Here is a 14,055-nt window from a genome sequence, read left to right on the forward strand (position 1 = left end):
GGTAACTTGTTGATGATGTCGTTCACGAGTCCCTTTCCTTCGGCCACGTTCCAAAATTTCGGAGGCAGCGTGTTGATGATTTTGATCAGGTAACCTATGCCCTTGTCGTCGTTCACGATGAAGTTGGAAAGTTTCGTGCTGATCATGTCCACGATGCCAACCTTCTCGTTGTAGAAATTACGGTTGCCTGCATTCTCTTCGCCGGCTATCACCAACAATCGGTCCACGAGTTTCCTAACGTCGTCCACCCAAACAAATTCTTTGGGTAACGTGTTGTAGCGTTTGACGCCGCTGCCTGTTTTGACCTGGTTCCAAATCGGTTTGATGAGATTCCTGTACTTCTCGCCGCTGCTCGATTTCACCCTATTCTGCGAGGCGTCGTTGTTCTGGTACAACGCATCCGTCATGATCAGAATTTCCTTGTAACTTTGGTAATCTTCGTCGGTGTAATCTTTCGGCTGCTTTTTGGCGACGAGTTCCCACAGTCCCACCGTACCCGGATACCTGGTCCAACTATCCTTGTCGCCTAAATTGACTTTAATGTCGTTGCCTTCGAAGGTCACCTTCGATTTCCCAATCTTCCACACCACACCGCCGCCTTCGTTGGTTTCCATGCTGGGATACAATCCGAACACTTCATCCTTGTCGAATTTCCCCGTACTCAGGTAGTCTCGTGCCAAAGGCCCCAACTCAATTTTATCCGAAGACGAGGACGTGCTACCAATAGCTCGACGTCGTGCCGGTGCATCCTTCAGTTCGAACGGCGTCGAAGGAATGCTCGAAATGGGCGTGGGTACGGCGTAACTTTTAGCTGCGAGCGGTACGAGTTCATTAATCAAATTTTTATTTTGTTCCGTGACACTTTTAATTTCTTTACCTAGACCGCTGATGGCATCGATCACGGGTTGATCCTGACGTTTCTTCTCTTCGTAGAATCCGCGATTCTCGGATTTCCAACCTTTGAAGCGTTTCGCGAGGTAATCGCGAAGCTTGAGATTTTCGTCTTCGATTTTTCGTTTCGTCATGACGTTATTTATACACGTCGTTTCTCACAACGTTGCAACGTTTAGAAAGTCGTTGATTTTGTTTCTGTATTTTCCATCGTTGGGTTTCCTCGTCATGTCGATCGTCGCGAATCCGAAATCGTCACCGTTCCAGCAAGTAGATCAGCAGCGTTCCGAAAATTGATTGTAGTTCATGTCTCCGCCTACGTAGTCATCGTACGCGTGCTTGAGGTTGGTGTGATCTTGACGAAACAAACATATGAAATTAGCGTTGTCGCGTACTAACTGTTTTGGAATTTTGGAAAACGTTTGAGCTAGGTAGAAGCAATCCATTCCTTTGTGACGACCTTGCGTGAAAAAGTTGCGAATTTCATTTTGATTTTCCAGGATGGCGTCGTCGAACACAACAACTGAATTTTCACGACAATCGTCGAGTGGTTTTATTTCCGAGGCAAACGTTGCAATGTCCAGACCATCGTACAGTTTCATCAGTTGCTGGTATTTGGATTGCTCTAAACTTTTCGAGAACACGTACAGGTGCCTGTTCTTCCAATCTAACCAATTCGGTGCGAGGAGAAAATTGTCCACGAGCAGTGTCGTTTTCCCACACCCCGAAGGACCTACGATCAGACAGCGGATGCTGTCGGGAAGCAACTCGCCGTTCTTTTTCTTCGTTTGACTTTCCGGATCCGGTAGACGCTTCACCACGTTCCACGTACTCACAAGATCACTTCGTCCGCGTCGATCCAACTCTTTTCCGGAAGTCCCAGCCATTTGACAAACAGTTTGTCACCTTTCCTACGCAATACTTTCTCGATGAGGTACGTGTCGGGGTGTTTCGTTTTAGAGAGTTCCTCTTCGTAAAATCTCCCTTTCAAAATCTCGCCGCTACTATCTTTTATTATATACGTGTGTCGGTTTCCAGGTAGAACTCGAACCACCGTAAAGAGTTCCGTGCTCCAATTTTTTGTGAACCCCTTCTCGAAGGTGCGTTTGAATTTGCTGATCCTCACCCGGTCTCCAATTTTGTATTTAGCTTTTTTTGTCGTGGGCGTGTACTTTGGGCAGTAAACTGTAGAAATTAAACGCTGCTCGTCAGACTTGGTAACGTCAACTGGCTTCATGCCTATCGTTCTGTGTACCGTATCATTATAGGTGTCGACGAGTTCCGGCAGGATGTCGACCCATTTGTAATTTCCCCGAAGCGTGAATCGTTTCCACATGTGTGTTTTCAAGGTTCGATTGAATCTTTCCACGATGTGACTGAAGGTCGAATAATGTCGAATGCCATGTTTTTGAATAAACTTTTGGAATACGGCGTTGTAAAATTCTTTACCATTGTCCGTTTGCAGAAACCGTGGTCGTCTGCCACCGCTTTCGCGAAAAATTAATTTGAATGCTTCCGTGACGCACGTTCCCGTTTTCGCCTTCAAAGGTAGAGCCCATGCGAATTTCGAAAACGTGTCTATGACGGTGAGGAGGTACTTGTTGCCCTTGTTCAATTTATGTACGTTTTTCAAATTGCCGCTACTCATCTCCACGAGGTCACTTTGCCAGAGGTCGTCGATGCCCTTGGTTACCACAGCCAAACGTTCGTAGTTGCGGCGTGCAGGTTTATGCAATTCTTCGACGATGGCTTGCCTAGACATTTTTTGTTTAGAGATTACGTTTCAAGAGAAGCACAAGCGTGATAGGATTCAAAGAGGGTGGCACTTCGCTCGTGTTTTGAATGATCAGCTTATCGCCGGCACTCACGTCGAAAACGGTGAGATCTTCGTCTTCGTGTATTTCATATATGTTGCGCGTTTCGTTCCAACGTGCCAGAGGAATGTTTCCTGCTTTCTGGACACCACGATTCGATATCAAAGTCATGGTGGGAACGCTAGCTTTTCTGCCGTGAGACCAGTACGAAAATTCGTTTATCTGAATCGTGCCATCGAGGAGAAACTTGTAGTACGGATGATAAGGATGTAACATGTACAGTTTGTTACCTTCGACGAACGTGGAGATTCTTTGTTGATTGGGTACGCTGTTGATTTCGATTGCTTGCAGAGAATGCAGTTTAGCGAATTTAGTGTCGACGCTAACGAGGTTACTGTGAACTTGTCCGAGTTTATTTTCGATGGGCAGCAAATGCTCGACTATGGTATCCGTTACGGCAGAAAACGACGGTTTGATTTTCACTTCCACGTTCAACTGCTTGTAGTTTTCGTTGAGTTCTTGCAACTTGGCACCGAAAGAAGCCAGCGTCGATTCCTGCGTGGATTCCAGCACTCCAACTTGATCTCTGATGTTGACGACGATGCTCTGAAGGTTCTCGACTTGATTCAATTTCGAGCTCTTCTCGGTAAGATCGTTCACGATGCTTCGCATCTCTGTAAGCTGCGTGTGAAGGTCGGCGACGCTCTGCGAAGTGGGCAGCGTCGACACCAGCGAACTAATTTCGTCTCGAATCTGTTCCACGTTCGCCGTTTCCGTTTCTAGTCGTTTCAGCATTCGAGATATGTTTCTTTTCAAAGCGTGCAATTCTTTGGAGGTGGGGAGATTGGCCACTTTACTCTCGAGATCGCTCAATGAACTTTTGATGTCGCTCGAATCGGATAGTGCCGTCACCGCCGTTTTCAATTTTTCCAAATCTTCGCTCGAAGGCACGCTCGTCCGTAACGATTCCAAGTCACCCTGTATGTTGTCGAGTACGTGATGAAAATGAGCGAGATTCGTTTCGACGTTCAAATTTTCTAAATATTCGATCTTCTGCTGAACCGTGCTCAACGTGTCTTGAATGCTCGTCAACGCTCTCGCTTCAGCGTGAATATTTTTAATTTCTTCGTTGATCAATTCCAAGGACGCCTGAAGCGTAGCGATGGTGGTTTGAATGTGTTCGAAATCTCGATAGGCCTCCAATTGAATTTTTATGTTCGCGACGCTTTTACCGATGACCTGCAGTTCGTCCGACGATGGTAGGTTCGTCATGGTATCTTCCAAAGTCTGCAACTTGGATTTAATTTCTTCCAACGTGCTGGTGAATTCTTCTTGTAATTTGGAAACAACGACATGCAAGCGTTCTACATCAATATCGTTCACGACGGTTTGAAGTTCAGAGAAATTCTTTTCTATTGCGGAAGTTCGTTCTTCGATTTCGAGTTTCAATTTTTCCAAATCTTCATTTTTCGATTGAAATTGCTGTAATTTGGCCAAATCATTTTGAAGCGAATCCACGCTCAACTGTATATTTTGAACGTTGTCGTAAGAAGGTACGTCGACATAATTTTTTATGAGCGTTTTCAGTTCGGAATCGATTTTCAGAATGGGGTCGAGACATTGCGTTTGGAGCGTAGCGATTTCCGACTCTAAACTTTTGTTTAAGGTCTCCTGCAAAGCGATCAAATCGGTCCTCAACTTCTTAACTCGAATGTCCAACATGAGAATCTCTTCTGCGTGGTCTACACGCTTGGTGTTGCCGAAAATGTCGTTAGGCATTTTTGGTTAACGGTTATTTATAATAGGATAGACGATTCGTAATTCTACGAAGAGAGGAATAAGTTTGTCGTAATCTCCGAGGAGTTCCACGTACAGGTAATCTCCTGCGGAAACATCGTACGTAATGTTAGAAAGCATCTTGTCGTGCTTAATTCGAAAAATGTTCTTGCCGGTAGAAATTTTGATTTCGCCTGCGTTTTCCGGATTCACGGTGATTTGAAGTTTCCCGTCGATTGGAATTTCGTAGAAATGTAAATTGTTATTAAAAACATAAAACATCTTGCCCACATCGTCATTCAGTTTCGTCCAAATGCTGTTGAGGTGAATGATCAACAGACCGTTGAGTTTAGGTAACACGGAAGGTAAGACTTCATGATCTGGTATGGTTTCCATAATGATCTGTTTTTTGAAACCGAACAAATTCATAGGCATGCTGGTTATTTAAGGATACGGTCAAAGTTTTATTTTGTAATGAGAGTCAAAGTGTTTTTTTTTTACTGAGTAACAAAATGTTTTTTTTCTTGAGTTAGTAAAAATTGTTGTGTGTGGTGGTGAGTGTTAATTATTTGCACTGTGCGCAATTCTTATTTATTTCTAAACGACGATGTCCCCAAGGCAATGTGTGAATACCACACTCGAGGACGCACCTCTTATCGTCGTTGGGATCCAGGGCAATTTTTCTAACTTTGTTTGTGCTGATGATATGGTTGACGCTCTGGATTCTTTGTTCTATGCTTAGTATCGTCGATTGTGAGTAAAGGCAATCGATGTAATCGTGGAAGGTGAGTTTGTTCTCCACCGTATTTTTGCCCACACCTTTTGCTTTCTTCGTGACGCTACTCTCTGTTCTCATGGCATACATCTTCGAACGCAAACCCGCGAACTCGACAATAATATCACCGTTATATTCATCTTTCAGTTTACCTAGGACTTTTTTGTTGAGGGATGGAATTCCAAATCTGTTGGGTTGAGGGTACGCAGAAGTATCGAAATACTCAAGCATGGAAGGATTTTTTATGTCTTCGTATAGGTTAGGTGTTTGTATGCTGTAAATGAAGCTGTCGGTGTCCGTGTACAAAAGTGATATTTTATCATTGTAGAAGGGTTTCATCACGTCGTAATGAAATTCGAACATGTAAAGTTTCGACAAGTCGAGAACCGTTGCGCCAACGTAAATTGGTTTTCTGAATTTCATCAATTTTATATGTAGATTGAAAAGTGCCAAATTCTCGTTGTAAATTTTTCTCGACTTGAATCTAGGATCGGCTATCCACTTCCGACATTTATTCTTATCGGAAATTAATTTCACGTCTACGTGCTTTCTAACATTCTCCATGGTCTTTCCGTACACCGCATTGTTCATTAATTTAAAGAAGTCCTTGTCTAAATCGGAAGTGGCAGCTGTTCTATGTTGTGTGTTAGTTTCTATGTAAGGTCTTAACCACGTGGAATGTTTAAACTTTAGTATTCTTCTAACATTCACTATCTGAACACCCTTCGCAATCAAAAACCGGAGATTCTTGTAGTGGACGACGTATCTCTGTTTAGGGTCCAATGTTAACAAAAGCTTGTCTTGAACCGAGTCGGGTGGACATTTGATTTCGGGAGTCGGAGGCAAATCCGAAAACGTGTCGTGCAGGTGGTCGGAGAATTGGAGATCTACCTCTGCGAAGAAACCACACTCGCTATCGTCGAAATGAATAATGTCTATCGAAGTGGGATCTAACCATTCGAATCCCCCGTAAGGAAGTTTCTGAACCATGGCATGTCCGTAGAGATTATTAACGTCGGCGTAGAAGATGTAATTCGATGCTCGATTTGAATCGTAATCTTCTTTCATGTGTACGTTATTAGCTTTTGCATGTCTCTGTACGCATTGCACCATTCCACCTCGTATCCCTCTTTCGATGAATAGCAACATGTCAACGTCCGATATCAGTTCCAGCTTGACCTTTGTCTGGAATAACATTGCCGACCACGCTAATCCCGGTAGACTGTAGAAATATGCTGGATCTAATTTATAAATATTCGTTGCCGTTTTCCTGAACGCTTGAAAAACATCCGCGAGTATCGTCACGTCCAGTTTTAAGTATGCGTCGTGGTAGTCTCCGAGTGTCCTACATTCTAATTTCTCCCACATGAGTTGCGCGTGTTGGTATTCTTCTTCCGCGATTCCTTTCTCTCTGAGTCTGCTGTAAAATTCTCTTGGAAGTGGAAGAGCGTCGTCGTTAAATTTAGAACCATCACTAACATATTCGTAAGGATAAACTCCTTTACGTCTAACGAGTTCTATGTCTACGTTGGGAAAACTAGCTCTAGTTATTTTAAATTGATCGTCGGTGAGTTTGTTCGCTAAAGCATCCAGACTTGCAGAGAGAAATCTATACGAATCCAGAAAGCGCATCTCGATTGTATTTTTCGTTCCCGGAATCGACACTTGCTTGCTGAGACTAATGTAGCGTTCTTCATTCTCGGCCAAGACACCTATATGTTTCGGATCGTAGCCAAGATGTCTCACCAGGTGGTGAAAATCATATCCGCTTCCGTTGTGAAAGAATATGGGGATGAATTTAGGTTTCTGGATTTTAAGATTGCACGTGTTGCAAATTCCACCTATGTAGTTTCCGCTGAAATGATCGTGGTGGAATATTTTTTTGTTCTCATCAGTGAAACTTTGATCACATACCGGACACACCTCAGTGGAATTGTAATTTTGAAGTTCATTTTCAGTTAAAGGTGCCATCGGTTTTGATGTAAGCAGTACGCTACCAATTACCTCAACCTCCTCCACCATTTTTTCCAGGAAGTGTTCGATTACATTTGGCCCGCGGTATATATATGCTTCATTTATTTTATCACGTCGCACAACAACATAGCCGAAACTATTAGGTTGATGAAGCTGGTACGGCGTTGTGGAGGAAATTTCAGGATCCGGTTCGCAGTAGGAGAGTGGTTCGAGGAACGCCTCGAAATCTGCGACGATGATTGCGGGATGTTCCAACAATGCCTTGTGCATTTTGAATTCTTCGACTTCGTTCGTTTCGGGCATCAACATTCTAGCCGGTCTGTTGTCGCCGCAATACATTTTATGTTCGGCAAGTTTCTCCAGAGCAATTTGACGTCCGGTGTAATTTCGATAATCGAGTTGTTTTTGATCGTCGAACATGGTTAGGCATCTCGGGCAAACTTCGATGCAATGTTCATGCTTGGTTGATTGACTTCTGACCAAACGTGATAGTGAACGAATTAGCGTATAGTGATGAACATCCTCGTTGGAAATTAGAAGGAGATTTATTACACAGGCATCGTCATCGTCGATATCGCTTATCCTGACGGGATGCACGAGATATTTATCTGACGTGAAGGAATATACATTAATAGCGATGCGTTTTCCTGTACGATTTTCGAACTTTGTTATATCCGACAATGTCACCGGGTATTCAATGTCAGACATTACACTTTGAAAGTCGGTCTCGTATTGTTTGTAATGTCCAACCCACTGTGGATTATTTTTGCAATGAACAGGATGCAGTGCAGCCAACACACACCAGAGAAAACACTTGTTATCGCGGTTCTGTATATTTAGCACAGCCCTCTTGTGTTGAATGTTCGGTGGAAGAGGAACGTAGCTGGAAGCTCGAAGAGGCGAGAATCGGTTCACGTAAACAGTTAACGTGTGAGGACTTCCACATAGAGACCATCCCGACCCTTTAGCCTCGAAATCGTCATGTTTCTTAACCAGCTCGTTGGAAACTTTATAATAGAAGTTGTCCAAATTTTCGACGTCCGCCAAATAAAGAGTCTGGTTTTTTGTACGATGATAAAAAATACTTGTTGTACCATCGACTTTTTCGTATTCGGAAAATAGATTAACGTATATTTTTATGGAATTATTTTCCAATTTATTTTTTAGAATATTTATCACGGATGTTTTTGTTTCATGCAAGAAACTAAGAATGTCGCAGCCTGGTTCCGAAGTAAAAAAGAAATCCTGAATATGACGGTTGAATGCAGATCTAATTGGTTTGCGTTCATTAGATAATTTAATTTGCTTGGAAGTGGAAGCTTCCGTTTCTGAATTATCGATTTTCCTTTTCGATGTTGCTTGTCCGGTCGATGGTTTGCAAATTTTGAGATGTTTACTTAAATTTGTAATGCTAATCATCTTTCCGCATCGAGCACAAGGCTTAGAAGGCAAGAAACGATTAATTCTCGAACCTGTTTCGCTACATCTTGCCCTGTGTACCGATAAATTGTTCCTTGAGATTAGCTTCCCACAAGTAACACATTCAGTTTTATCATTTTTACGATTGAAACTGGTGGTGGATGCCATTGCTTTCTCCAAAATCACAGAAATCAAAAAGTCTAGTATATAGCGACACAATTTTCAGGTATGTTATTTTATATAGAATTTCTTGGAGTGATTACAAAACTCAAAAATTCAATCTACTGTAAATAGAATTTCAGGTATGTTATTTATATAGAATTTCTTGTGTGCGAATACAAAAACTCAAGAATTCAATCTACTGTAAATACAATTTTCAGGTATGTTATTTTATATAGAATTTCTTGGGGTAATTACAAAACTCAAAAAATGAATCTACTGTGAATATAATTTTCAGGTATGTTATTTTATATAGAATTTTCTCGGGCGTTCAATATTGTCAACGGTATCATATTAGAGCGCGTAGCTTGTCGCCTAAACACTACAGCTCACAGGTCGGGAAAATCTGGCATGAAAGCAGATAATACGCTTATGCCTTATTTATATATAATTTTCACGGGGCGTTCAATATTGTCAACGGTATAATATTTGAGCGAGCCGCTTGTCGCCTAAACACTACAGCTCACAGGTCGGTAAAATCTGACATGAAAGCAGATAATACGCTTATGCCTTATTTATATATAATTTTCACGGGGCGTTCAATATTGTCAACGGTATCATATTAGAGCACGTCGCTTGTCGCCTAAACACTACAGCTCACAGGTCGGGAAAATCTGGCATGAAAGCAGATAATACGCTTATGCCTTATTTATATATAATTTTCACGGGGCGTTCAATATTGTCAACGGTATAATATTTGAGCGAGCCGCTTGTCGCCTAAACACTACAGCTCACAGGTCGGTAAAATCTGACATGAAAGCAGATAATACGCTTATGCCTTATTTATATATAATTTTCACGGGGCGTTCAATATTGTCAACGGTATCATATTAGAGCACGTCGCTTGTCGCCTAAACACTACAGCTCACAGGTCGGGAAAATCTGACATGAAAGCAGATAATACGCTTATGCCTTATTTATATATAATTTTCACGGGGCCTTCAATATTGTCAACGGTATAATATTTGAGCGAGCCGCTTGTCGCCTAAACACTACAGCTCACAGGTCGGGAAAATCTGACATGAAAGCAGATAATACGCTTATGCCTTATTTATATATAATTTTCACGGGGCCTTCAATATTGTCAACGGTATCATATTAGAGCACGTCGCTTGTCGCCTAAACACTACAGCTCACAGGTCGGGAAAATCTGACATGAAAGCAGATAATACGCTTATGCCTTATTTATATATAATTTTCACGGGGCGTTCAATATTGTTAAGAGCGTTAGTTTTTGTAGAGCTCTCTTTTTCCATCTTTCCTCTATACAGTGAAGACACAATTAGCTAACCTAGCATACAACATACCTTCCTAATTAATATGGATATTGTCACACACTCCTCTTATTTTATACTGTTGTAAATAGAAAAGATTATGTACGGTAAATGTTTTGTACATTATAGGAAAAAAATGCAAAATATCCTCCAATTTTAATTCGAATCGAGTCGAATTTTTACATATTTCCACGCCGCCACATATTGTCCTATTTGCTTCTTTTACTTGCCTTGCTTAATTAACTCTCGCTAATTAGCATTTTTTTGGAAGAAGTCAACTAGAACAACATATGGCGGTATGAGAAATATGCAAATCAAAGAACATTTTAGCAATATATGGGCCCTAGCAATTAGCTTTCTCGACTAAGAGTACTCTTTCAAACGTCTTCTGCTGATCGTATTACTAAACGAGGACGTTTAAAATTTTTGGGTGTTGAAAAAGTTTGACCCTACCTTTTTATTTCTATTGTTTGCTAATAGATGGCGCTAATAGTACCCCCTCCCCTCCCCTCTCCCCTCTTCTCCTCTGCTGTATGGCAAATAGCACAAACATAGAAATCAAGATTTTGGAGAGCAAAACATAAAATTTGCATGCATCTAATATCGAACCGGGAACTTTTATCTTTCGGGGAGTCAACATTATTTCTTACTCAGTCGTCATATAACATGAACGCACGCAAAGATTCACATGTGCTTTTATTATTTTGTGTTCGGTAAGTACAAGTATATTCTTACATAAATTATTGTTTAATTTAATAAATTGTAAACTCGGAGCCTGCTATACTAACAATCCTTCTGTCTATTCAAAGCGAATGTTGCGTGCACGCGGAAATAGCACAGAAAAAAAAACCGGATGGAAGCAATTTAAAATCACTGGGGCAAGGTCAGTATTACGAGAACGTAAAAACACGTGCTTCCATTCAACTTCGAAAAATAAGAATGAATATGTGCATACAGAACACATATGCTTTCTTTTCACAGTTGTAAAATCATATAAATTGTGCATGAAGTAAGTTACGAGAAGGCTCTCTCAATTAGGTACAAGTATTGTACAATTAGGTACAAATTGTTGTACAATTATTTCCCCCAGTTGCCCAGTTGGAGTTGGGGGCATAACACTGGTATTATTTGTAATCACAGTGCTTACTCATGTATTTTGTTTAATATTTTATTTCAAATTCACTGTCAGAAACTAGTGTTGCCAGTTCCTGGATGTAGGTTTACCTACTCTGTTGGTTGTCACTGTCAAGTTTTTAGTATTCGTACAGCATAAAAAGCTATAACCCCTCCCCCTCAAAAATATATACATTGTATACGCCAAGATGCCCAATAGCCTGGCAACACATCATGAAAAAACATGCCAAGAAGACCCAGTGGGTTTATAAGTCAGTGCTGCCAATTCCTATTTGTAGGTTAGCTTAGCCAGTGAAAGATCATATAGTAGAATTTTTGTAGAGTGGGTGTTTGCGAGTTCCACAACGCGCTGCCCGAGGATACCCTATGCAGCGTCATCCTGATTGCAGAGAAGTCCTTCGTCCACGACGTGAAGAACGAGAGGGTCACAGAGCAGTTTTAAATTCATAAAAAATTGCCACATACTAAAAATCAACATCCAACACATTTTAGGTTATATAAAATTTGTGAAAACCTTATAATACTGAAATATTAAAACAAACAGAGTCCCCCTTGTAGGTTAGTTTGGTGCGTAAATAAAAAAAATGATAGGTTAAGTTATATCACTTAGGATCGTAAGAAAATTAAAAAATCGTAAAAAAAAAGATGGGTTAAGTTGTATCACGTAACATCGTGATATACCTACCAAGTACGAGTGGGGAAAAAAATGAGTGCAGTGAAAATTTGTACTAAAACATCGCTAAACGCTATAACATCGACAAAAAATTGTCAAAATATGTCAAAAACTTATATTCGATTAATAAAAAAAAAATACCTACAAAATATGATCCTCAAATAATAACGTTCAAACAGTACCTAAATAAAAAAAATGATAGGTTAAGTTATATCACTTAGGATCGTAAAAAAATTAAATAATCGTAAAAAAAGGATAGGTTAAGTCGTATCACGTAACATCATGATATACCTACCAAGTACGAGTGGGGGAAAAATGAGTATAGTGAAAATTTGTACTAAAACATCACTAAACGCTAAAACATCGACAAAAAATTGTCAAAGTATGTCAAAAAGTGATATTCAATTGGTAAAAAAAGACCATACCTACTAAGTACTATTTTGAAACGCCTAATATACACTACTTATAATATATCTAGTTTCACTAATAAAACAACAGAATTTTAGTACCACAATTATAACAATATACCGGGTGCACTAACAACGTTGGGAAATATGCCTAAATAATCAGTTTGTAGTTGCTCAAAAAATTCGGGAAACATTATTACTTTTGAAACACAATAAGAACAATATTTGTAATTTCGATACAATCTGCATTCTAATAAAAGGGCATGAAGAATGCACACACTAACAACTAACAAATAATTTCAAACTAAGGGTTTTTAAGTAGTCCATTCTAGATCTAAAAGAGTTAAGGTGCGGTTTCGTTTGTGCGATTCGCTGCGTGCAGTGATTGCTTGCGACCGACGCATGGCTGAGGAAGTTTCGTTTATGCAGCAGACGCATGCAACGGTGACAGCTGGAGCTATCTACAATGGATGACGTCCAGAGATAGACGTATTTGTACATTTTAAAACTACAAGAAAGGAAGGAATGTGTTATCAGAATGTTGACAAAAACCTACAAAAGGAAGAGAACATATGAGATGTTCAAAAGGATAAATGAAGGATACCATTACAACTTAATTACAAAATATCTCAATGAAACGAAGTTCACACATTTTTCGTTTAAGAATAAATTAATTTCATTTAGTTTTGTTTGCTATTAAGGAAGATATTAAGAAATTACAATCAATATTTAGTACTATCGTAGTGGGTTATAATAATTGGATGAATACAATCAACAATTCTGATATAAACACAATATTTTCCACACTCAGCGTCTCATTAGTGTCTTGATTTCTCAGTTCCGTCACTATTTGCAGGGATTTAAGTTTTGCCCGTGACTGTAAATGCCGTGGATTTTTTTTACTGATTGCCAGATTCTTGTAAAATAAGTCTACCTCATCTTCTGTCGATCAACACTAATTCCAAGGCCGGATTTTTATGTAGCCAAAGCTTGTGAAATACAGGGTGAACATAAAGTCCCAGCCCATTTTGCAGAAATAATTAATGCATGGTTTTTATATTTCAGGTGAATGATACTCCGAGGAGATGCTAACAAGAGAAGAACGAATTGTGATTGTAACGGCACGTTTGCGTGGTCAGACATTCGAGGAGGTCAGAGAGACGTTTCGTAGAAAATGTGGACGAGAGGCTCCAACACGAAGTAATATCAGAAAACTGGTGAACAAATTTATGCGCACCGGATCTGTACTCGATGAGCAACGTACAGGTCGACCATTGATGTCGAGTGATACAGTAGCACGTATCCGTGAAGCCATTGAGCGTAGTCCCACTGCATCAACTCGTCGCCTCAGTCGAGAACTGGTGATACCTCAATCATCGGTGTGGAAAGTGTTGCACTACACCTTAAAAAAGAAAGCGTACCACGTCCAGGTTGTCCACAAACTGGAACCGGAGGATTACGCTGTATGGAAAGACGTGTGCTACGAACTTTGCGCGGCTACAGCACAGGATGGATTAATGGAGAACATCCTTTTCAGTGATGAGGCGACATTCCACACCTGTGGAACTGTGAACCGTCATAACAAACGTATCTGGGCTTCTGAACACCCGAATGCTACTATCGAATGGGAATGGAATACACCCAAGGTGAACGTATGGCTTGGTTTCACGAAACAAAAACTCTATGGGCCATTCATGTT

This window comes from Lepisma saccharinum, chromosome 2 (genome assembly GCF_977018435.1).
Source record: "Lepisma saccharinum chromosome 2, izLepSacc3.1, whole genome shotgun sequence".
In the NCBI taxonomy this organism is placed as follows: domain Eukaryota; kingdom Metazoa; phylum Arthropoda; class Insecta; order Zygentoma; family Lepismatidae; genus Lepisma; species Lepisma saccharinum.